The 24,496-nt window shown below is 43.8% G+C and overlaps 1 protein-coding gene across 1 annotated transcript in view; it reads right to left on the reverse strand.

Annotated features, from left to right (window-relative positions):
- LOC135554813 (RNA binding protein fox-1 homolog 1-like) overlaps positions 1 to 24,496 on the reverse strand; it is a 252,533-nt gene that overhangs the window by 227,076 nt on the left and 961 nt on the right.

The following is a 24,496-nucleotide window of genomic DNA, read 5'->3' on the forward strand; positions in this document are numbered from 1 at the left end:
CAGAGTCCATCCAACCATCTCTCTCTCTTCTCCCCGAGATTCGATCCAACCATCTCTCTCTATTCTCTCCCCCCAGAGTCCATCTAACCATCTCTCTCTCTCCTCTCTCCCCCAGAGTCCATCCAACCATCTCTCTCTCTCTCTTCTCTCCCCCCAGATTCCATCCAACCATTTCTCTCTCTCTATTCTCTCCCCCAGAGTCCATCCAACCATCTCTCTCTCTTCTCTCCCCCCAGATTCCATCCAACCATTTCTCTCTCTCTATTCTCTCCCCCAGAGTCCATCCAACCATCTCTCTCTCTTCTCTCCCCCCAGAGTTCATCCAACCAGCTCTCTCTCTTCTCTCCCCCCAGAGTTCATCCGACCATCTCTCTCTCTTCTCTCCCCCCAGAGTTCATCCAACCATCTATCTCTATTCTCTCCCCCCAGCGTCCATCCAACCACCTGTCTCTCTCTCTTCTCTCCCCCCAGAGTTCATCCAACCATCTCTCTCTCTTCTCTCCCCCCAGATATGAACCGCAACTTAAATACATATTCCAGTCCAAGTTATATTTTAAATCCATGACTAAAATCAGACACAAAAGAAAGTCCGTCCCGTGTGTGTGTGTGTGTGTGTGTGTGTGTGTGTGTGTGTGTGTGTGTGTGTGTGTGTGTGTGTGTGTGTGTGTGTGTGTGTGTGTGTGTGTGTGTGTGTGTGTGTGTGTGTGTGTGTGTGTGTGTGTGTGTGTGTGTGTGTGTGTGTGTGTGTGTGTGTGTGTGTGTGTGTGTGTGTGTGTGTGTGTGTGTGTGTGTGTGTGTGTGTGTGTGTGTGTGTGTGTGTGTGTGTGTGTGTGTGTGTGTGTGTGTGTGTGTGTGTGTGTGTGTGTGTGTGTGTGTGTGTGTGTGTGTGTGTGTGTGTGTGTGTGTGTGTGTGTGTGTGTGTGTGTGTGTGTGTGTGTGTGTGTGTGTGTGTGTGTGTGTGTGTGTGTGTGTGTGTGTGTGTGTGTGTGTGTGTGTGTGTGTGTGTGTGTGTGTGTGTGTGTGTGTGTGTGTGTGTGTGTGTGTGTGTGTGTGTGTGTGTGTGTGTGTGTGTGTGTGTGTGTGTGTGTGTGTGTGTGTGAGTTGAGTACCTCTCCAGCCAGTGGCCTGTTTCATGCAGCCTTTCAGGCCTTCTGTGACCCAGATTGAAGACAGGATTTCACACATTTAGGATTCTCCTCTATTAAACTATCTCTTCCTCTCTCTCTGTCTCCTCCCCCTCTTTCTTTCCATCTCTTCCTCCCGCTCTCCTTCTCCCAAAGCCTGTCTTTTTCTGTTTCTCTCTCTCTCTCTCTTTTCAGAGGAAGAACAAAGTGAGGTCTAGGCAGAGGAGTGAAACGGTGTCAGGGTGAGAGAACACAACCCGTCTCACCCCCCCTCTCACCACCTACCCCCTCTTTTCACCCCCTCTCACCACCTACCCCCTCTTTTCATCCCCTCTCACCACCTACCCCCTCTTTTCACCCCCTCCCTCCACTGTCTCTTCTCTCATTCTTCCTAAATCATCAAAAGGATTTAAAATGCCAGCAGACGTAATGAGGCTGAATGCTGAGAGCTCTCTATTTCTCTCTCCATCTCTCTCCTCCCTCCTCGCTCTATTTCTCTCTCCATCTCTCTCCTCCCTCCTCGCTCTCTCTCTCTCTCTCCTCCCCTCCCTCCTCTCTCTCTCCTCCCCTCCCTCCTCTCTCTCTCCTCCCCTCCCTCCCCTCTCTCTCCTCTCCTCCCTCCTCCCCTCCCTCCTCTCTCTCTCCTCCCCTCCCTCCTCTCTCTCTACTCCCCTCCCTCATCTCTCTCTGCCTTCATCTCTCCCGTTCTCTGTCTCCCTCCATCCTTCTCCCCCACTCCTCTCTCTCCCTCCTCCCCTCCCTCCTCTCTCTCTCTCCTCCCCTCCCTCCCTCTCCCTCTCCTCCCCTCCCTCCCTCTCTCTCTCCTCACCCTCCCTCCTCTCTCTCTGCCTTCATCTCTCCCGTTCTCTGTCACCCTCCATCCTTCTCCCCCACTCCTCTCTCTCCCTCCGTCCCTTCCCTCTCTCACTCTTTTCTTCTGTAGTGTTACTCAGTAGAAGATGCTAAACAGAATAATTGGGTCATACGTGTGTGTGTGTGTGTGTGTGTGTGTGTGTGTGTGTGTGTGTGTGTGTGTGTGTGTGTGTGTGTGTGTGTGTGTGTGTGTGTGTACGTGCGTGCGTATGTGTGTGCCTGTCAGTGGTTACAACAGTCACTGTATGAATGGTTAACAACAGCTGTGAAATGACCAGCTAACGTTAACGCAGCACTTTGCTGTCGTAGCAAAAGCGGACTGGAGACGCAAAGGTTTGCTGAGAGGCCATGTAGCCTGGAACCTGAAGACTTGTGCTAGCTTCCTGGTACTGCCTGGGCTTTAGTTCAGCGGGATGACACGACAGGTGTGTGTATGCTAGCTTCCTGGTACTGCCTGGGATTTAGTTCAGCGGGATGACAGGACAGGTGTGTGTATGCTCGCGCCCTGCTTTGGGGAAAATCAAAATAATCTGACATATGCTCAGTGTCAGCGATGGTAACTAAGCAACACGCTTGTCACTCTTTGCGATGTCACTTCCTTTACAGTCAAAAACCTCTCAGAGAGAGAGAAAACCCCTTAAAGAACGCTTTAGGGGGACGGGGGACAGGGACAGGGAGGCGTGGGGAGGGTGTGTGTGCATCGCAGTAACCTGAGTTAAACATTAATTAAACTGGATGGGCCAGGTTACAACCTCACAGCTCATAATGCTGACCATAATCTAAGATATCGCACACTTTCTCCTTCTCTCTCTCGCTCTGTATGTTTTCTGCTTCCAAAGAGAGAGGGAATAGGTAGGTGATGATTGAACTGCATCAGTCCTTGTCTCTCTCACCCTTCTCATATCTCCCCCTCTCTCCTTTCTCTCTCTCCTCTCAATTCAATTCAATTCAATTCAAGGGGCTTTATTGGCATGGGTAACATGTGTTAACATTGCCAAAGCAAGTAATGTAGATAATATATAAAGTGAAATAAACAATAAAAATTAACAGTAGACATCACACATACAGAAGTTTCAAAACAATAAAGATATTACAAATGTCATATTATATATATATATATATATATATATATATATATATATATATATATATATATATATATATATATATATATATAGTGTTTTTACAATGTACAAATGGTTAAGGACACAGGATAAAATAAATAAGCATAGATATAGGTTGTATTTACAATGGTGCGTGTTCTTCACTGGTTGCCCTTTTCTCGTGGCAACAGGTCACAAATCTTGCTGCTCTGATGGCACACTGTGGAATTTCACCCAGTAGATATGGGAGTTTTTCAAAATTGGATTTGTTTTCGAATTCTTTGTGGATCTGTGTAATCTGAGGGAAATATGTCTCTCTAATATGGTCATAAATTGGGCAGGAGGTTAGGAAGTGCAGCTCAGTTTCCACCTCATTTTGTGGGCAGTGAGCACATAGCCTGTCTTCTCTTGAGAGCCATGTCTGCCTACGGCGGCCTTTCTCAATAGCAAGGCTATGCTCACTGAGTCTATACATAGAGACAGTCAAAGCTTTCCTTAAGTTTGGGTCAGTCACAGTGGTCAGGTATTCTGCCGCTGTGTACTCTCTGTTTAAGGCCAAATAGCATTCTAGTTTGTTCTGTTTTTTTGTCAATTCTTTCCAATGTGTCATGGAATTATCTTTTTGTTTTCTCATGATTTGGTTGGGTCTAATTGTGCTGCTGTCCTGGGGCTCTGTGGGGGTCTGTTTGTGTTTGTGAACAGAGCCCCAGGACCAGCTTGCTTAGGGGACTCTTCTCCAGGTTCATCTCTCTGTAGGTGATGGCTTTGTTGTGGAAGGTTTGGGAATCGCTTCCTTTTAGGTGGTTAAAGAATTTAACAGCTCTTTTCTGGATTTTGATAATTAGTGGGTATCGACCTAATTCTGCTCTGCATGCATTATTTGGTGTTCTACGTTGTACACGGAGGATATTTTTGCAGAATTCTGCGTGCAGAGTCTCAATTTGGTGTTTGTCCCATTTTGTGAAGTCTTGGTTGGTGAGCGGACCCCAGACCTCACAACCTTAAAGGGCAACGGGTTCTATGACTGATTCAAGTATTTTTAGCCAAATCCTAATTGGTATGTTGAAATTTATGTTCCTTTTGATGACATAGAATGCCCTTCTTGCCTTGTCTCTCATATCGTTCACAGCTTTTGGAAGTTACCTGTGGCGCTGATGTTTAGGCCAAGGTATGTATAGTTTTTTGTGTGCTCTATGGCAACAGTGTCTAGATGGAATTTGTATTTGTGGTCCTGGTGACTGGACCTTTTTTGGAACACCATTATTTTGGTCTTACTGAGATTTACTGTCAGGGCCCAGGTCTGACAGAATCTGTCTCTCTCTCTCTCTCTCTCTCTCTCTCTCTCTCTCTCTCTCTCTCTCTCTCTCTCTCTCTCTCTCTCTCTCCACTCTCCTCCCTCTCTCAACCTTCTCATATCTCCCTCTCTCATATCTCCCCCTTTGTCTACCTCTCTCTCTCTCTCTCATATATTCCTCTCTGTCTACCTCTCTCTCTCTCTCTCTCTCTCATATCTACCTCTCTCATATATCCTCTCTGTCTACCTCTCTCTCTCATATCTACCTCTCTCTCTCTCATGTCTCTGTCTACCTCTCTCTCTTATCTCTCTCTCTCTCATATCTCCCTCTCTGTCTAACTCTCTCTCTCATCTACCTCTCTGTATACCTCTGTCATATCTCCCTCCCTCTCCTCTCTGTCTACCTCTCTCGTATCTTCCTCACCCTTCCTCACCCTCATATCTTCCTCACATTTCCCATGTCTCTCTCTCTCTCTTTCACCCTTCCCATGTCTCTCCCTCTCTCTCACACTTACCATGTCTCTCTCCCTCTCTCTCCCTCCCTCTCTCTCCCCCTCTCTTTCTCTCTCTCTCTCACCCTTCTAAAATGCCATATATGTCTACCTCTCTCTCTCTCTTTCCTGTCTCTCTTAGCAGAATATTAATGCATCCAGATATTGTTGTCATCCAGCTCGTCTAATTAAATATGCACGAGTGTTAATGAGACAGTGGACTCCTCCCCATTCCCAGACTGCCCTAGTTACAGGAAGGAACACACTATGTAAAAACAACTGGAGCAATCACCACAAACCAGCTGTAGAACACGGAAAACAAAAGAATACACAATACGACACCATACAACCCCTAGCAACCCTACCGAACACCAGACTAATATACACCATACAACCCTTACCTACACCACCGACACCAGACTAATATACACCCTACAACCCCTACCAACACCAGACTAATATACACCCTACAACCCCTACCTACACCACCGACACCAGACTAATATACAGCCTACAACCCCTACCTACACCACCGACACCAGACTAATATACACCCTACAACCCCTACCTACACCACCGACACCAGACTAATATACACCCTACAACCCCTACCTACACCACCGACACCAGACTAATATACACCCTACAACCCCTACCTACACCACCGACACCAGACTAATATACACCCTACAACCCCTACCTACACCACCGACACCAGACTAATATACACCATACAACCCCTACCTACACCACCGACACCAGACTAATATACACCCTAAAACCCCTACCTACACCACCGACACCAGACTAATATACACCCTACAACCCCTACCTACACCACCGACACCAGACTAATATACACCCTACAACCCCTACCAACACCAACGACACCAGACTAATATACACCCTACAACCCCTACCAACACCACCGACACCAGACTAATATACACCCTACAACACCTACCTACACCACCGACACCAGACTAATATACACCATACAACCCCTACCTACACCAGACTAATATACACCCTACAACCCCTACCTACACCACCGACACCAGACTAATATACACCCTACAACCCCTACCTACACCACTGACACCAGACTAATATACACCCTACAACCCCTACCGACACCAGACTAATATACACCCTACAACCCCTACCAACACCAGACTAATATACACCACACAACCCCTACTAACACCAGACTAATATACACCCTACAACCCTTACCTACACCACCGACACCAGCCTAATATACACCCTACAACCCCTACCAACACCAGACTAATATACACCCTACAACCCCTACCTACACCACCGACACCAGACTAATATACACCATACAACCCCTACCTACACCACCGACACCAGACTAATATACACCCTACAACCCCTACCAACACCAGACTAATATACACCCTACAACCCCTACCTACACCACCGACACCAGACTAATATACACCCTACAACCCCTACCTACACCACCGAACACCAGACTAATATACACCATACAACCCCTACCAACACCAGACTAATATACAACATACAACCCCTAGCAACCCTGCCGAACACCAGACTAATATACACCCTACAACCCCTAGCAACCCTACCGGACACCAGACTAATATACACCCTACAACCCCAACCTACACCAGACTAAAATACACCCTACAACCCCTACCAACACCAGACTAATATACACCACACAACCCCTACCAACACCAGAATAATATACACCCTACAAACCCTACCAAACACCAGACTAATATACACCCTACAACCCCTACCTAAACCACCGACACCAGACTAATATACACCCTACAACCCCTACCAACACCAGACTAATATACACCTTACAACTACTACCAACACCAGACTAATATACACCTTACAACCCCAACCAACACCAGATTAATTTACACCCTACAACCCCTACCAACACCAGACTAATATACACCCTACAACCACTACTAACACCAGACTAATATACACCATACAACCCCTACTAACACCAGACTAATATACACCCTAAACCCCTAGCAACACCAGACAAATATACACCCTACAACCACTACCAACACCAGACTAATATACACCCTACAACCACTACCAACACCAGACTAATATACACCCTACAACCCCAACCAACACCAAACTAATATACACCCTACAACCCCTACCTAAACCACCAACACCAGACTAATATACACCCCACAACCCCTACCAACACCAGACTAATATACACCCTACAACCCCTACCAACACCAGACTAATATACACCCTACAACCCCTACCAACACCAGACTAATATACACCCTACAACCCCTACCAACACCAGACTAATATACACCCTACAACCCCTACCAACACCAGACTAATATACACCCTACAACCCCTAACAACACCACCGAACACCAGACTAATATACACCATACAACCCTTACCAACACCAGACTAATATACACCATACAACCCCTACCAACACCAGACTAATATACACCATACAACCCCTACCAACACCAGACTAATATACACCATACAACCCCTACCTACACCACCGACACCAGACTAATATACACCATACAACCCCTACCAACACCACCGACACCAGACTAATATACACCCTACAACCCCTACCAACACCAGACTAATATACACCATACAACCCCTACCACCACCAGACTAATATACACCATACAACCCCTACCGAACACCAGACTAATATACACCCTACAACCCTTACCAACAGCAGACTAATATACACCCTACAACCCCTACTAACACCAGACTAATATACACCATACAACCCCTACCAACACCAGACTAATATACACCATACAACCCCTACCAACACCAGACTAATATACACCCTACAACCCCTACCAAACACCAGACTAATATACACCCTACAACCCCTACCAACACCAGACTAATATACACCCTACAACCCCTACCGAACACCAGACAAATATACACCCTACAACCCTTACCAACACCAGACTAATATACACCCTACAACCCCTACTAACACCAGACTAATATACACCCAACAACTACTACCAACACCAGACTAATATACACCCTACAACCCCTACCAACACCAGACTAATATACACCCTACAACCCCTACCGAACACCAGACTAATATACACCCTACAACCCTTACCAACAGCAGACTAATATACACCCTACAACCCCTACCAACACCAGATTAATATACACCCTACAACCCCAACCAACACCAGACTAATATACACCATACAACCCCTAGCAACCCTGCCGAACACCAGATTAATATACACCTTACAACCCCAACCAACACCAGCCTAATATACACCATACAACCAATACCAACACCAGACTAATATACACCATACAACCCGTACCAACACCAGACTAATATACACCCTACAACCCCTAGCAACCCTACACACACAAGACTAATATACAACATACAACCCCTACCAACACTTCCAACACCAGACTAATATACACCATAACACGTCTACCAACACCAGACTAATATACACCCTACAACCCCTAAAACACCAGACTAATATACACCCTACAACCCCTACACACACCAGACTAATATACAACATACAACCCCTACCAACACTTCCAACACCAGACTAATATACACCATAACACGCCTACCAACACCAGACTAATATACACCCTACAACCCCTACCAACACCAGACTAATATACACCCTACAACCCCTACCAACACCAGACTAATATACACCATACAACCCCTACCAACACCAGACTAATATACAACATACAACCCCTACCAACACCAGACTAATATACACCCTACAACCCCTAGCAACCCTACACACACCAGACTAATATACACCATACAACCCCTACCAACACTATCAACACCAGACTAATATACACCATAACACCCCTTCCAACACCAGACTAATATACACCCTACAACCCCTAACAACACCAGACTAATATACACCCTAAATCCCCTACCAACACCAGACTAATATACACCCTACAACCCCAAACAACACCAGACTAATATACACCACACAACCCCTACCAACACCAGACTAATATACACCCTACAACCCCTACCAAACACAAGATAAATATACACCCTACAACCCCTACCAACACCAGACTAATATACACCACACAACCCCTACCAACACCAGATGAATATACACCCTAAACCCTTACCAACACCAGACTAATATACACCACAAAACCCCTACCAACACCAGACTAATATACACCATACAACCCCTACCAAACACCAGACTAATATACACCCTACAACCCCTAGCAACCCTACACACACCAGACTAGTATACACCATAACACCCCTACCTACACCAGACTAATATACACCCTACAACCCCTACCTACACCAGACTAATATACACCCTACAACCCCAGACTAATATACACCATACAACCCCTACCAACACCAGACTAATATACACCATACAACCCCTACCAACACCAGACTAATATACACCATACAACCCCTACCAACACCAGACTAATATACACCCTACAACCCCTAGAAATACACGTTCTAGAACTACACCATCTAGAGATATACCATCTAGAGATACACATACTAGAACAACGCCATCTTGAGATACACCATCTAGAGATACACGTTCTAGAACTACACCATCTAGAGATACACATTCTACTTCTACACCATCTAGAGATACACATACTAGAACTACACCATCTTGAGATACACCATCTAGAGATACACATTCTAGAACTACACCATCGAGAGATACACATTCTCGAACTACACCATTTAGAGATACACATTCTAGAGAAACCCTCACTCACAAATTTACTCCCTCCCTCCCTCCCTCCCTCTCCTATCACGCGTCCATCTCAAGTCATGCGTGTAGGCTGAGTAGAGATTCTGTGTTCTAACACCATGGAGAGGGAGGGGGGGACAAAATGGGCACATGCAGAGCACATGCAGAGCACAGTAGGACACACGCACGCACGCACCCACACATACAAACACAAACCCACATGCACAAACACACACACACACATCCACCAACACGCACCCCCCCCTCACCCCCCCCCCCCACAAACACACACGCGCGCACACACACACCAGACTACATTCTCACTTTATCACCAGCACCACATCCCTTCCCTGTAGAGAACACACCAATGTCAGCGAAGGAAAACAGAAACACTTCACACACACACTCTGGTCCCCCAGTCAGACATCAGTCCTGTGTTTACAGTCTATAACCTCAGATCTATAAGGACAGAACACACTCTGGTCCCCCAGTCAGACATCAGTCCTGTGTTTACAGTCTATAACCTCAGATCTATAAGGACAGAACACACTCTGGTCCCCCAGTCAGACATCAGTCCTGTGTTTACAGTCTATAACCTCAGATCTATAAGGACAGAACACACTCTGGTCCCCCAGTCAGACATCAGTCCTGTGTTTACAGTCTATAACCTCAGATCTATAAGGACAGAACACACTCTGGTCGCCCAGTCAGACATCAGTCCTGTGTTTACAGTCTATAACCTCAGATCTATAAGGACAGAACACACTCTGGTCGCCCAGTCAGACATCAGTCCTGTGTTTACAGTCTATAACCTCAGATCTATAAGGACAGAACACACTCTGGTCCCCCATCACACTCGGAACACCTCCTGTACACCTACACAATCTGCCAGAGAGACCAACCTGCCAGAGAGACCAACCTGTCAGAGAGACCAACCTGCCAGAGAGAACAAACTGTCAGAGAGGCCAACCTGCCAGAGGGACCAATCTGCCAGAGGGACCAACCTGCCAGAGAGAACAACCTGCCAGAGAGAACAACCTGCCAGAGAGACCAACCTGCCAGAGAGAACAACCTGCCAGAGAGAACAACCTGCCAGAGAGACCAACCTGCCAGAGAGAACAACCTGCCAGAGAGATCAACCTGCCAGAGAGAACAACCTGCCAGAGGGACCAATCTGCCAGAGGGACCAACCTGCCAGAGAGAACAACCTGCCAGAGAGAACAACCTGCCAGAGAGACCAACCTGCCAGAGAGACCAACCTGCCAGAGAGACCAACCTGCCAGAGGGGCCGACCTGTTAGAGGCCAACCTGCCAGAGAGACCAACCTGCCAGAGAGAACAACCTGCCAGAGAGACCAAACGTCTGTGCCTCCAGGCATATCTAATAAAACTGCTAAAGGATACAGAACACACACCACCACATTATCACCCCACAGAAACAGACACTACCACATTATCACCCCACAGAAACACACACCACCACATTATCACCCCACAGAAACAGACACTACCACATTATCACCCCACAGAAACACACACCACAACATTATCACCCCACAGAAACACACACTACCACATTATCACCCCACAGAAACAGACACTACCACATTATCACCCCACAGAAACACACACCACCACATTATCACCCCACAGAAACACACACTACCACATTATCACCCCACAGAAACACACACTACCACATTATCACCCCACAGAAACACACACTACCACATTATCACATTTACATTTACATTTAAGTCATTTAGCAGACGCTCTTATCCAGAGCGACTTACAATCACCCCACAGAAACACACACCACCACATTATCACCCCACAGAAACACACACCACCACAGGTATACCACCACATTATCACCCCACAAAAACAGACACTACCACATTATCACCCCACAGAAACAGACACTACCACATTATCACCCCACAGAAACACACACCACCACATTATCACCCCACATAAACACACACCACCACAGGTATACTACCACATTGTCACCCCACATAAACACACACCACCACAGGTATACTACCACATTATCACACCACAGGTGTATTACAACATTATCACCACCACAGGTGTACAACCACATTATCACCATCACAGGTGTACTACCACATTATCACCACCACAGGTGTTGTACTACAACATTCATAAACAACAGTTGTAGACTAAAAATGAAATGGTTACTTACGGGTCCCAACAATTCAGAGAGAAAATAGAGAATGATAAAACTAACATTAAATACGCAACGAGTAACGATAACTTGCGCAATACACACGGGGTACCAGTACAGAGTCAATGTGCAGGGGTACCAGTACTGAGTCAATGTGCAGGGGTACATATAACTAGAAATAAAATAACTGATAGTAAACTGTAGCAGCATCGTGTGTGATGATTGAAACAAGTTAGTGTCAAAAAAGGGGTCGATGCAGATGAACGTGGAGCTCTCTCAACCTTTTAACAAAGGAGTTAATTGGAAAACATCATTCTGGATGCTGACTTGAATTAGTTGTCTGATTCATCAGGGGAGCGAGAGGGGAGAAATGATGTCACAGTTTAATTAAGGATAATTGTTAAATATACATTTGCAGTCATTTCAAATGTCACACACTCCCTGCCTAATTACTCACACCAGCTTATCGTGTCCATCACACATGTATATATTTTGTACATATATTTACATGTACAAAATATATGTACAAAATATATGAATGTGTGATGGACACGATAAGCTGGTGTGAGTAATTAGGCAGGGAGTGTGTGACATTTGAAATGACTGCAAATGTATATTTAACAATTATATATATATATATATATATATATATATAATTATATATATATATATATATAATTATATATGTATATGTATATATGTATATCCTGAAAGTGTATTTCGGAAATATCTTTTAGAGTGTGTATGGGAAATGTGTTTTTTTTCACTTGGTGGAAATTGTCCTTTGCCATTTTCTTCTTTGTGACATTTCTAATGTTTTATTATGTATTACATTTATTGCATTTCTAATGATGTATATATGTATATATGTATATATATGTATAGACAGTTGAAGTCGGAAGTTTACATACACCTTAGCCAAATACATTTCAAATCTGTTTTTCACCATTTCTGACATGATCAAATCCTAGTTAAAATTCCCTGTTTTAGGTCAGTTAGGATCACTACTTTATTTTAAGAATGTGAAATGTCAGAACAATATTTGAGAGAATGATTTTTTTTTAGCTTTTATTTCTTTCATCACATTCCCAGTGGGTCAGAAGTTTACATACAGTCAATTCGTTTTTTGTAGCATTGCCTTTAAATTGTTTAACTTGGGTCAAACGTTTCGGGGAGCCTTCCACAAGCTTCCCACAATAAGTTGGGTGAATTTTGGCCCATTCCTCCTGACAGAGCTGGTGTAACTGAGTCAGGTTTGTAGGCCCCCTTGCTCACACATGCTTTTTCAGTTCTGCCCACATATTTTCTATAGGATTGAGGTCAGGACTTGGTGATAGCCACTCCAATACCTTGACTTTGTTGTCCTTAAGCCATTTTGCAACAACTTTGGAAGTATGCTTAGGGTCATTGTTCATTTGGAAGACCCATTTGCGACCAAGATTTTTAACTTCCTGACTGATGTCTTGAGATGTTGCTTCAATATATCCACATCATTTTCCTACCTCATGATGCCATCTATTTTGTGACGTGCACCAGTCCCTCCTGCAGCAAAGCACCCCCACTACATGATGCTGCCACCCCCGTGCTTCACGGTTGGGATGGTGTTCTTCGGCTTGCATGCCTCCCCCTTTCCCTCCAAACATAATGATGGTCATTTTGGCCAAACAGTTATATTTTTTGTTTCATCAGACCAGAGGACATTTGTCCAAAAAGTACGATCTTTGTCCCCATGTGCAGTTGCAAACCGTAGTCTGGCATTTTTATGGCGGTTTTGGGGAAGTGGCTTCTTCCTTGCTGAGCGGCCTTTCAGGTTATGTCGATATAGGTCTCGTTTTACTGTGGATATAGATACTTTTGTACCTGTTTCCTCCAGCATCATCACAAGGTCCTTTGCTGTTGTTCTGGGATTGATTTGCACTTTTCACACCAAAGTACGTTCATCTCTAGGAGACAGAACGCGTCTCCTTCCAGAGCAGTGTGACGGCTGCGTGGTCCCATGGTGTTTATACTTGCTGACTATTGTTTGTACAGATGGACTTGCTACCTTCAGGCATTTGGAAATTGCTCCCAAGGATGAACCAGATGTGTGGAGGTCTACATTTCTTTTCTGAGGTCTTGGCTGATTTCTTTTGATTTTCCCATGATGTCAAGCAAAGAGGCACTGAATTTGAAGGTAGGCCTTGAAATACATCCACAGGTACACCTCCAATTGACTCAAATTATGTCAATTAGCCTATCAGAAGCTTCTAAAGCCATGACATCATTTTCTGCAATTGTAAATGTAAATGTAAATGTAAAGGCACAGTCAACTTAGATGTAATCTTCTGGCCCACTGGATTTGTGATACATTGAATTAAAAGTGAAATAATCTGTCTGTTGTTGGAAAAATGACTTGTGTCATGCACAATGTAGATGTCCTAACCGACTTGCCAAAACTACAGTATAGAAATGTGTGGAGTGGTTGACAACGAGTGTTAATGACTCCAACCTAAGTGTATGTAAACTCCTGACTTCAACTATATATATATAATGTATGGGGTAGATCAGCTTTAAAACTGCAGATAGATTTTGGCTTGTCGTCATAATCTCCAAACCCCATATATTTTTGTAGAAATATATAAAATGTACATGTTTAAAAAATATATATATATTTCCCTCTAACCCTACCAGTTCTCCCATAATTGTAGTAAACTAATGAACAACACCGCTTTATACATTTTACGGACACAATCTATTTTACAATATTTATCTTTTATTTGTTTTTAGTCCAACCCTTCAGCTCCACTCAACCCCTCCCATCGATCTCTTAACACCATCCAGTCCCACCCTTCAGCTCGCTAGAGCGCGATGGGACAAGAACATCCCTGCTGGCCAGTAACAACAGCGTATGTGAAAAAATAGCAAAAAGGGGTCGATGCAGATGAACGTGGACCTCTCTCAACCTTTAAATAAAGGAGTTAATTGGAAAACATCATTCTGGATGCTGAGTTGAATTAGTTGTCTGATTCATCAGGGGAGCGAGGGGGGGAGAAATGATGTCACATTTTAATTAAGGATAATTGTTAAATACACATGACAGTCATTGTCACGTCTGCTCCCGCTCCCGCTCCCCCCGTTCCACCCCGGTGCTTCCGGACGCCAGGCTGCTCTGCATCATGCACTCCTATCAACCATTACGCACACCTGCTTTCCCTCGTCACGCGCGTCTGTGATATTGGACTCACCTGGACTCACTCATCACCTGTTTATTACCTCCCCTATATGTGTCAGTTCCCTGCCCTATGAGACACGGAGGAAGGTATATGTGTCTGTTCCCTGCTCTATGAGACATGGAGGAAGGTATATGTGTCTGTTCCCTGCTCTATGAGACATGGAGGAAGGTATATGTGTCTGTTCCCTGCTCTATGAGACATGGAGGAAGGTATATGTGTCTGTTCCCTGCTCTATGAGACATGGAGGAAGGTATATGTGTCTGTTCCCTGCTCTATGAGACATGGAGGAAGGTATATGTGTCAGTTCCCTGCTCTATGAGACATGGATGAAGGTATATGTGTCAGTTCCCTGCTCTATGAGACATGGAGGAAGGTATATGTGTCTGTTCCCTGCTCTATGAGACATGGAGGAAGGTATATGTGTCTGTTCCCTGCTCTATGAGACATGGAGGAAGGTATATGTGTCTGTTCCCTGCTCTATGAGACATGGAGGAAGGTATATGTGTCTGTTCCCTGCTCTGTGAGACATGGAGGAAGGTATATGTGTCTGTTCCCTGCTCTATGAGACATGGAGGAAGGTATATGTGTCAGTTCCCTGCTCTGTTCCCTGCTCTATGAGACATGGAGGAAGGTATATGTGTCTGTTCCCTGCTCTATGAGACATGGAGGAAGGTATATGTGTCTGTTCCCTGCTCTATGAGACATGGAGGAAGGTATATGTGTCTGTTCCCTGCTCTATGAGACATGGAGGAAGGTATATGTGTCTGTTCCCTGCTCTGTTCCCTGCTCTATGAGACATGGAGGAAGGTATATGTGTCTGTTCCCTGCTCTGTTCCCTGCTCTATGAGACATGGAGGAAGGTATATGTGTCTGTTCCCTGCTCTATGAGACATGGAGGAAGGTATATGTGTCTGTTCCCTGCTCTATGAGACATGGAGGAAGGTATATGTGTCTGTTCCCTGCTCTATGAGACATGGAGGAAGGTATATGTGTCTGTTCCCTGCTCTATGAGACATGGAGGAAGGTATATGTGTCAGTTCCCTGCTCTATGAGACATGGAGGAAGGTATATGTGTCTGTTCCCTGCTCTATGAGACATGGAGGAAGGTATATGTGTCTGTTCCCTGCTCTATGAGACATGGAGGAAGGTATATGTGTCAGTTCCCTGCTCTATGAGACATGGAGGAAGGTATATGTGTCTGTTCCCTGCTCTATGAGACATGGAGGAAGGTATATGTGTCTGTTCCCTGCTCTATGAGACATGGAGGAAGGTATATGTGTCAGTTCCCTGCTCTATGAGACATGGAGGAAGGTATATGTGTCTGTTCCCTGCTCTGTGAGACATGGAGGAAGGTATATGTGTCAGTTCCCTGCCCTGTTCCCTGCTCTATGAGACATGGAGGAAGGTATATGTGTCAGTTCCCTGCTCTATGAGACATGGATGAAGGTATATGTGTCAGTTCCCTGCTCTGTTCCCTGCTCTATGAGACATGGAGGAAGGTATATGTGTCAGTTCCCTGCTCTATGAGACATGGATGAAGGTATATGTGTCTGTTCCCTGCTCTATGAGACATGGAGGAAGGTATATGTGTCTGTTCCCTGCTCTATGAGACATGGAGGAAGGTATATGTGTCTGTTCCCTGCTCTATGAGACATGGAGGAAGGTATATGTGTCTGTTCCCTGCTCTATGAGACATGGAGACATTAGAGTGATGTCACAATGATATGTCCAGGTAAATAAAACATGTTCCAGAACCATATTAGAGTGATGTCACAATGATATGTCCAGGTAAATAAAACATGTTCCAGAACCATATTAGAGTGATGTCACAATGATATGTCCAGGTAAATAAAACATGTTCCAGAACCATATTAGAGTGATGTCACAATGATATGTCCAGGTAAATAAAACATGTTCCAGAACCATATTAGAGTGATGTCACAATGATATGTCCAGGTAAATAAAACATGTTCCAGAACCATATTAGAGTGATGTCACAATAATATGTCCAGGTAAATAAAACATGTTCCAGAACCATATTAGAGTGATGTCACAATGATATGTCCAGGTAAATAAAACATGTTCCAGAACCATATTAGAGTGATGTCACAATGATATGTCCAGGTAAATAAAACATGTTCCAGAACCATATTAGAGTGATGTCACAATAATATGTCCAGGTAAATAAAACATGTTCCAGAACCATATTAGAGTGATGTCACAATGATATGTCCAGGTAAATAAAACATCAGATGATGAAGAATGGAGAAAAAAAGAGAAAATAGTAGATATACATGAACTGCCTTGTAATTTGACGTATCCAGTCTTTTAATAATGCTTTGAAACAATCTCACATTTAAGAGAACAGAGATGATCTCCCCTGAAACCTCTGCTTCAGACTAATTAGACAAATGGAGAGTGTGTATTCAGAAGACAAGTATATGTAGAAACATTTAAAATCCCCAAACTATGACATGTTTTGTGTGACTTTAATCACACAATCCCAAACTATTCTGTTCTGTTCTACACTGTTCTATTCTATACTGTTCTACACTGTTCTATTCTATTATATTCAGTTCTATAATGTTCTATTCTGTTCTATTCTTTTCTATTGTGTTCTGTTATATTATACCATTTTCTATTCTGTTCTCTACTGTTCTATACTGTTCTATTCTATACCATACCTTTCTCTGCAGTTCTAAACTGTTCTATTCTATTCTGTTCTATACTGTTCTATTCTATACCATACCTTCTGTTCTATACTGATGTATTCTGTTCTATTATATTCTGTTCTAATGTGTTCCATTCTATACTGTTCTATTCTGTTCTGTTCTATACTGTTATATTATATTCTGCTCTATTCTATTCTGTTCCATACTGATATGTTTTGTTCTGTTGTATTCTATTATGTTCTATACTGTTCTATTTTATTATGTTCTATAGTGTTATGTTCTATTATGTTCTATATTGTTCTATTATATTATGTTCTATACAGCTCTATACTGTTCTGTTCTATTCTGTTCTATATTGTTCTATTATATTATGTTCTATACAGCTCTATACTGTTCTGTTCTATACTGTTCTATTATATTATGTTCTATACAGCTCTATACTGTTCTTTTATATGGTGTTCTGTTCTATACTGCTCTATTCTATTCTGTTCTATTCTATTAAGTGCCTCTCTGTGAGCTGTGACCAAGCTGTAGTGTAGCTGTCGACTCCAGAGATGACAATCTGTGTAGAGAGAAACTGGGAAACCTGATTAGAAATCTATCCAATGTATCAGTCTGTGTACATGTCACTACTAATCTACCTAATGTATCAGTCTGTGTACATGTCACTACTAATCTACCTAATGTATCAGTCTGTGTACATGTCACTACTAATCTACCTAATGTATCAGTCTGTGTACATGTCACTACTAATCTACCTAATGTATCGGTCTGTGTACATGTCACTACTAATCTACCTAATGTATCAGTCTGTGTCACTACTAATCTACCTAATGTATCAGTCTGTGTACATGTCACTACTAATCTACCTAATGTATCGGTCTGTGTACATGTCACTACTAATCTACCTAATGTATCGGTCTGTGTACATGTCACTACTAATCTACCTAATGTATCAGTCTGTGTACATGTCACTACTAATCTACCTAATGTATCAGTCTGTGTACATGTCACTACTAATCTACCTAATGTATCAGTCTGTGTACATGTCACTACTAATCTACCTAATGTATCGGTCTGTGTACATGTCACTACTAATCTACCTAATGTATCAGTCTGTGTACATGTCACTACTAATCTACCTAATGTATCGGTCTGTGTACATGTCACTACTAATCTACCTAATGTATCAGTCTGTGTACATGTCACTACTAATCTACCTAATGTATCAGTCTGTGTACATGTCACTACTAATCTACCTAATGTATCGGTCTGTGTACATGTCACTACTAATCTACCTAATGTATCGGTCTGTGTACATGTCACTACTAATCTACCTAATGTATCAGTCTGTGTACATGTCACTACTAATCTACCTAATGTATCGGTCTGTGTACATGTCACTACTAATCTACCTAATGTATCAGTCTGTGTACATGTCACTACTAATCTACCTAATGTATCAGTCTGTGTACATGTCACTACTAATCTACCTAATGTATCAGTCTGTGTACATGTCACTACTAATCTACCTAATGTATCGGTCTGTGTACATGTCACTACTAATCTACCTAATGTATCGGTCTGTGTACATGTCACTACTAATCTACCTAATGTATCAGTCTGTGTACATGTCACTACTAATCTACCTAATGTATCGGTCTGTGTACATTTCACTACTAATCTCATTACACACGTTTTTTCCAATTTATCTCTCTCTCTGTATTAATTAATCTATTTATCTCTCTGTATTAATGTATCTATGTATCTCTCTCTGTATTAATGTATCTATTTATCTCTCTGTATTAATGTATCTTTTTATCTCTCTGTATTAATGTATCTATTTATATATGTGTATTAATCTATTTATATCTCTCTGTATTAATGTATATATTTATCTCTATGTATTAATGTATATATGTATCTCTCTCTGTATTAATGTATCTATTTGTCTCTCTGTATTAATGTATCTATTTATCTCTCTGTATTAATGTATCTATTTATCTCTGTGTATTAATGTATCTATTTATCTCTCTCTGTATTAATGTATCTATTTGTCTCTCTGTATTAATGTATCTATTTATCTCTCTGTATTAATGTATCTATGTATCTCTCTCTGTATTAATGTATCTATTTATCTCTCTGTATTAATGTATCTTTTTATCTCTCTGTATTAATGTATCTATGTATCTCTCTGTATTAATGTGTTTATTTATATCTGTGTATTAATGTATATATTTATCTCTCTGTATTAATGTATCTATTTATCTCTCTGTATTAATGTATCTATTTATCTCTCTGTATTAATGTATCTATTTATATATTTGTATTAATCTATTTATATCTCTCTGTATTAATGTATATATTTATCTCTATGTATTAATGTATATATGTATCTCTCTCTGTATTAATGTATCTATTTGTCTCTCTGTATTAATGTATCTATTTATCTCTCTGTATTAATGTATCTATTTATCTCTGTGTATTAATGTATCTATTTATCTCTCTCTGTATTAATGTGTCTATTTATATATCTTTGTATTAATCTTGTTCTACCTAGAGACAATACCACTGGGTTAAATAATGGATGCTGTTCTATCTAGAGACAATACCACTGGGTTAAATAATGGATGTTGTTCTATCTAGAGACAATACCACTGGGTTAAATAATGGATGCTGTTCTATCTAGAGACAATACCACTGGGTTAAATAATGGATGTTGTTCTATCTAGAGACAATACCACTGGGTTAAATAATGGATGCTGTTCTATCTAGAGACAATACCACTGGGTTAAATAATGGATGTTGTTCTATCTAGAGACAATACCACTGGGTTAAATAATGGATGCTGTTCTATCTAGAGACAATACCACTGGGTTAAATAATGGATGCTGTTCTATCTAGAGACAATACCACTGGGTTAAAGAATGGATGTTGTTCTTTCCTCCAGATATAAAAGCAATTAACTGGTGGCATAATGTCATTTGTATCGGCTGAGGCAAAGGTTAGGAATGTCACTAGAGGTTTATGGTTGAGTCAGCTGAGAGAGAGAAAGGGAAGGAGAGAGAGAGATGGGGAGCGAAAGAGGGATAGAGAGAGAAAGAAAGAGAGAGAGAGAGAGAGAGATGGAAAGAAAGAGAGTAGATTATTCTATATAATGTCAAATGTGTAAAAAAAAAGCCTAGAAAATTAGGGAGAGTTTATTAGGTACAACACCCTGTTCATGACTAATGGTTTGCTCCTCCAGACAGTGAGTCACGAGGCCCTGGCTTGTTATATAAAGCAGACAGACAGGGATCAAGGCATTCAGTTACTGTTCTATCAAACGTTAGAATGGTCCAAACCGGTGACCTAAGCGACTTGGAACGTGGTGTGATCGTCTGTGTCAGGGGGACCGGATCCAGAATCTCAGAGACGTCTGTCCTCCTGGGCTTGGAACGTGGTGTGATCATCTGTGTCAGGGGGACCGGATCCAGAATCTCAGAGACGTCCGTCCTCCAGGGCTTGGAAAGTGGTGTGATCGTCAGTGTCAGGGGGACCGGATCCAGAATCTCAGAGACGTCCGTCCTCCTGGACTTGGAACGTGGTGTGATCATCTGTGTCAGGGGGACCCGGATCCAGAATCTCAGAGACGTCCGTCCTCCTGGGCTTGGAACGTGGTGTGATTGTCTGTGTCAGGGGGACCCGGATCCAGAATCTCAGAGACGTCCGTCCTCCTGGGCTTGGAACGTGGTGTGATCGTCAGTGTCAGGGGGACCGGATCCAGAATCTCAGAGACGTCCGTCCTCCTGGGCTTGGAACGTGGTGTGATCGTCAGTGTCAGGGGGACCGGATCCAGAATCTCAGAGACGTCCGTCCTCCTGGGCTTGGAACGTGGTGTGATCGTCTGTCAGGGGGACCCGGATCCAGAATCTCAGAGACGTCCGTCCTCCTGGACTTGGAACGTGGTGTGATCGTCTGTCAGGGGGACCCGGATCCAGAATCTCAGAGACGTCCGTCCTCCTGGGCTTGGAACGTGGTGTGATCGTCAGTGTCAGGGGGACCGGATCCAGAATCTCAGAGACGTCCGTCCTCCTGGGCTTGGAACGTGGTGTGATCGTCAGTGTCAGGGGGACCGGATCCAGAATCTCAGAGACGTCTGTCCTCCTGGACTTGGAACGTGGTGTGATCGTCAGTGTCAGGGGGACCGGATCCACAATCTCATAGATCGGAAAATGGAGGTGTGGATGAATCCTGATATGACGAATGTCTGGTCCTACGAATCTCACTTCCTGTTACGTCACGCTGATGGCAGAGTCAGGATGGAACGTAAGCAGAGTGAGTCCTTGGCCCCATCCTGTCCAAAGTCAACGGTACAGGCTGGTGGTGGTGGTGTAATGTTACAGGCTGGTGGTGGTGGTGTAATGTTACAGGCTGGTGGTGGTGGTGTAATGGTACAGGCTGGTGGTGGTGGTGTAATGGTACAGGCTGGTGGTGGTGGTGTAATGGTACAGGCTGGTGGTGGTGGTGTAATGGTACAGGCTGGTGGTGGTGGTGTAATGGTACAGGCTGGTGGTGGTGGTGTAATGGTACAGGCTGGTGGTGGTGGTGTAATGTTACAGGCTGGTGGCGGTGGTGTAATGTTTTCCTGGCACATGGTAGGTCCCCTGATAAAAGGGAGTGGTGGGGGGGACACCTGGCACACGGTAGGTCCCCTGGTAAAAGGGAGTGGTGGGGGGGACACCTGGCACACGGTAGGTCCCCTGGTAAAAGGGAGTGGTGGGGGGGACACCTGGCACACGGTAGGTCCCCTGATAAAAGGGAGTGGTGGGGGGGACACCTGGCACACGGTAGGTCCCCTGGTAAAAGGGAGTGGTGGGGGGACACCTGGCACACGGTAGGTCCCCTGGTAAAAGGGAGTGGTGGGGGGGGACACCTGGCACATGGTAGGTCCCCTGGTAAAAGGGAGTGGTGGGGGGGACACCTGGCACACGGTAGGTCCCCTGGTAAAAGGGAGTTGTGGGGGGGACACCTGGCACACGGTAGGTCCCCTGATAAAAGGGAGTGGTGGGGGGACACCTGGCACACGGTAGGGCCCCTGATAAAAGGGAGTTGTGGGGGGGACACCTGGCACACGGTAGGTCCCCTGATAAAAGGGAGTGGTGGGGGGTACCTGGCACACGGTAGGTCCCCTGGTAAAAGGGAGTGGTGGGGGGACACCTGGCACACGGTAGGTCCCCTGGTAAAAGGGAGTGGTGGGGGGGACACCTGGCACACGGTAGGTCCCCTGGTAAAAGGGAGTGGTGGGGGGACACCTAGTCAGTCCTGAATATATTCAACTGAAATGTGTCTTTCACATTTAACCCAACCCTTGAATCAGAGAGGTGCGGGGGGGCTGCCTTAATCGACATCCACGTCTTCGGTGGCCCGGGGAAAAGTGGGTTAACTGCCTTGCTCAGAATGACAGACTTTGACCTTGTCAGCTCAGGGATTTGATCCAGCAACCTTCCAGTAACTGGCCCAATGCTCTAACCACCAGGCTTCCTGCCGCCGCGGATACCAGTCGATCAACGATTGAACACCACATATACCACGTATATCTGAACATTGTCGCTGACCAAACCCAATGGAGAGTCTTTGGGATAAGATTGAACGGCCTGGTGGTAGCATGCATGTACCACCATCACATCTGCAGCAAGCATGGACCAACATCACTGTGGAATGTTTCCGACAGCTTGTAGAATGCCCCGAAGAATTCAGGCTGTTCTGGAGGCAATGGGCGGTCCTACCCTATACCCAATTGGTTTTCCTTGATAAACAAGCCACTGAGTGTATGCTTAGTTGTCATGGTTAAATCCAGAAATTGTTTACAGAACACAGCAAATAACATGATGGTAGGTCAACATACTAACATGATGGTAGGTCAACATGACGGTAGGTCAACATACTAACATGATGGTAGGTCAACATACTAACATGATGGTAGGTCAACATACTAACATGATGGTAAGTCAACATACTAACATGATGATAGGTCAACATGATGGTAGGCCAACATGATGGTAGGTCAACATACTAACATGATGGTAGGTCAACATGCTAACATGATGGTAGGTCAACATACTAACATGATGGTAGGCCAACATACTAACATGACGGTAGGTCAACATACTAACATGATGGTAGGTCAACATGACGGTAGGCAATCATACTAACATGATGGTAGGTCAGGTCAACATACTAACATGATGGTAGCTCAACATGATGGTAGGTCAACATACTAACATGACGGTAGCTCAACATGATGGTAGCTCAACATACTAACATGACGGTAGCTCAACATGATGGTAGGTCAACATACTAACATGACGGTAGCTCAACATGATGGTAGGTCAACACACTAACATGATGGTAGCTCAACATACTATCATGATGGTAGGTCAACATACTAACATGATGGCAGGTCAACATACTAGCATGATGGTAGCTCAACATGATGGCAGGTCAACATACTAACATGACGGCAGGTCAACAGGTACTTATACAGCTATCTATATGGTCCTAGTCTCCACATTTCATCTCAGACTGCATTTCCTAAAATGGATGTAATCTTTATTTACAGAGAAACCCGAATGAGATGTTGCTCTGTGTTACAGGCAATAACCAAGACACTGTCAAACCATATGGAAACAATAACCAAGATATTATCAAAACCATATGAAAATCGACATAGAATAATCT

Source organism: Oncorhynchus masou, chromosome 14 (assembly GCF_036934945.1).
Source record: "Oncorhynchus masou masou isolate Uvic2021 chromosome 14, UVic_Omas_1.1, whole genome shotgun sequence".
In the NCBI taxonomy this organism is placed as follows: domain Eukaryota; kingdom Metazoa; phylum Chordata; class Actinopteri; order Salmoniformes; family Salmonidae; genus Oncorhynchus; species Oncorhynchus masou.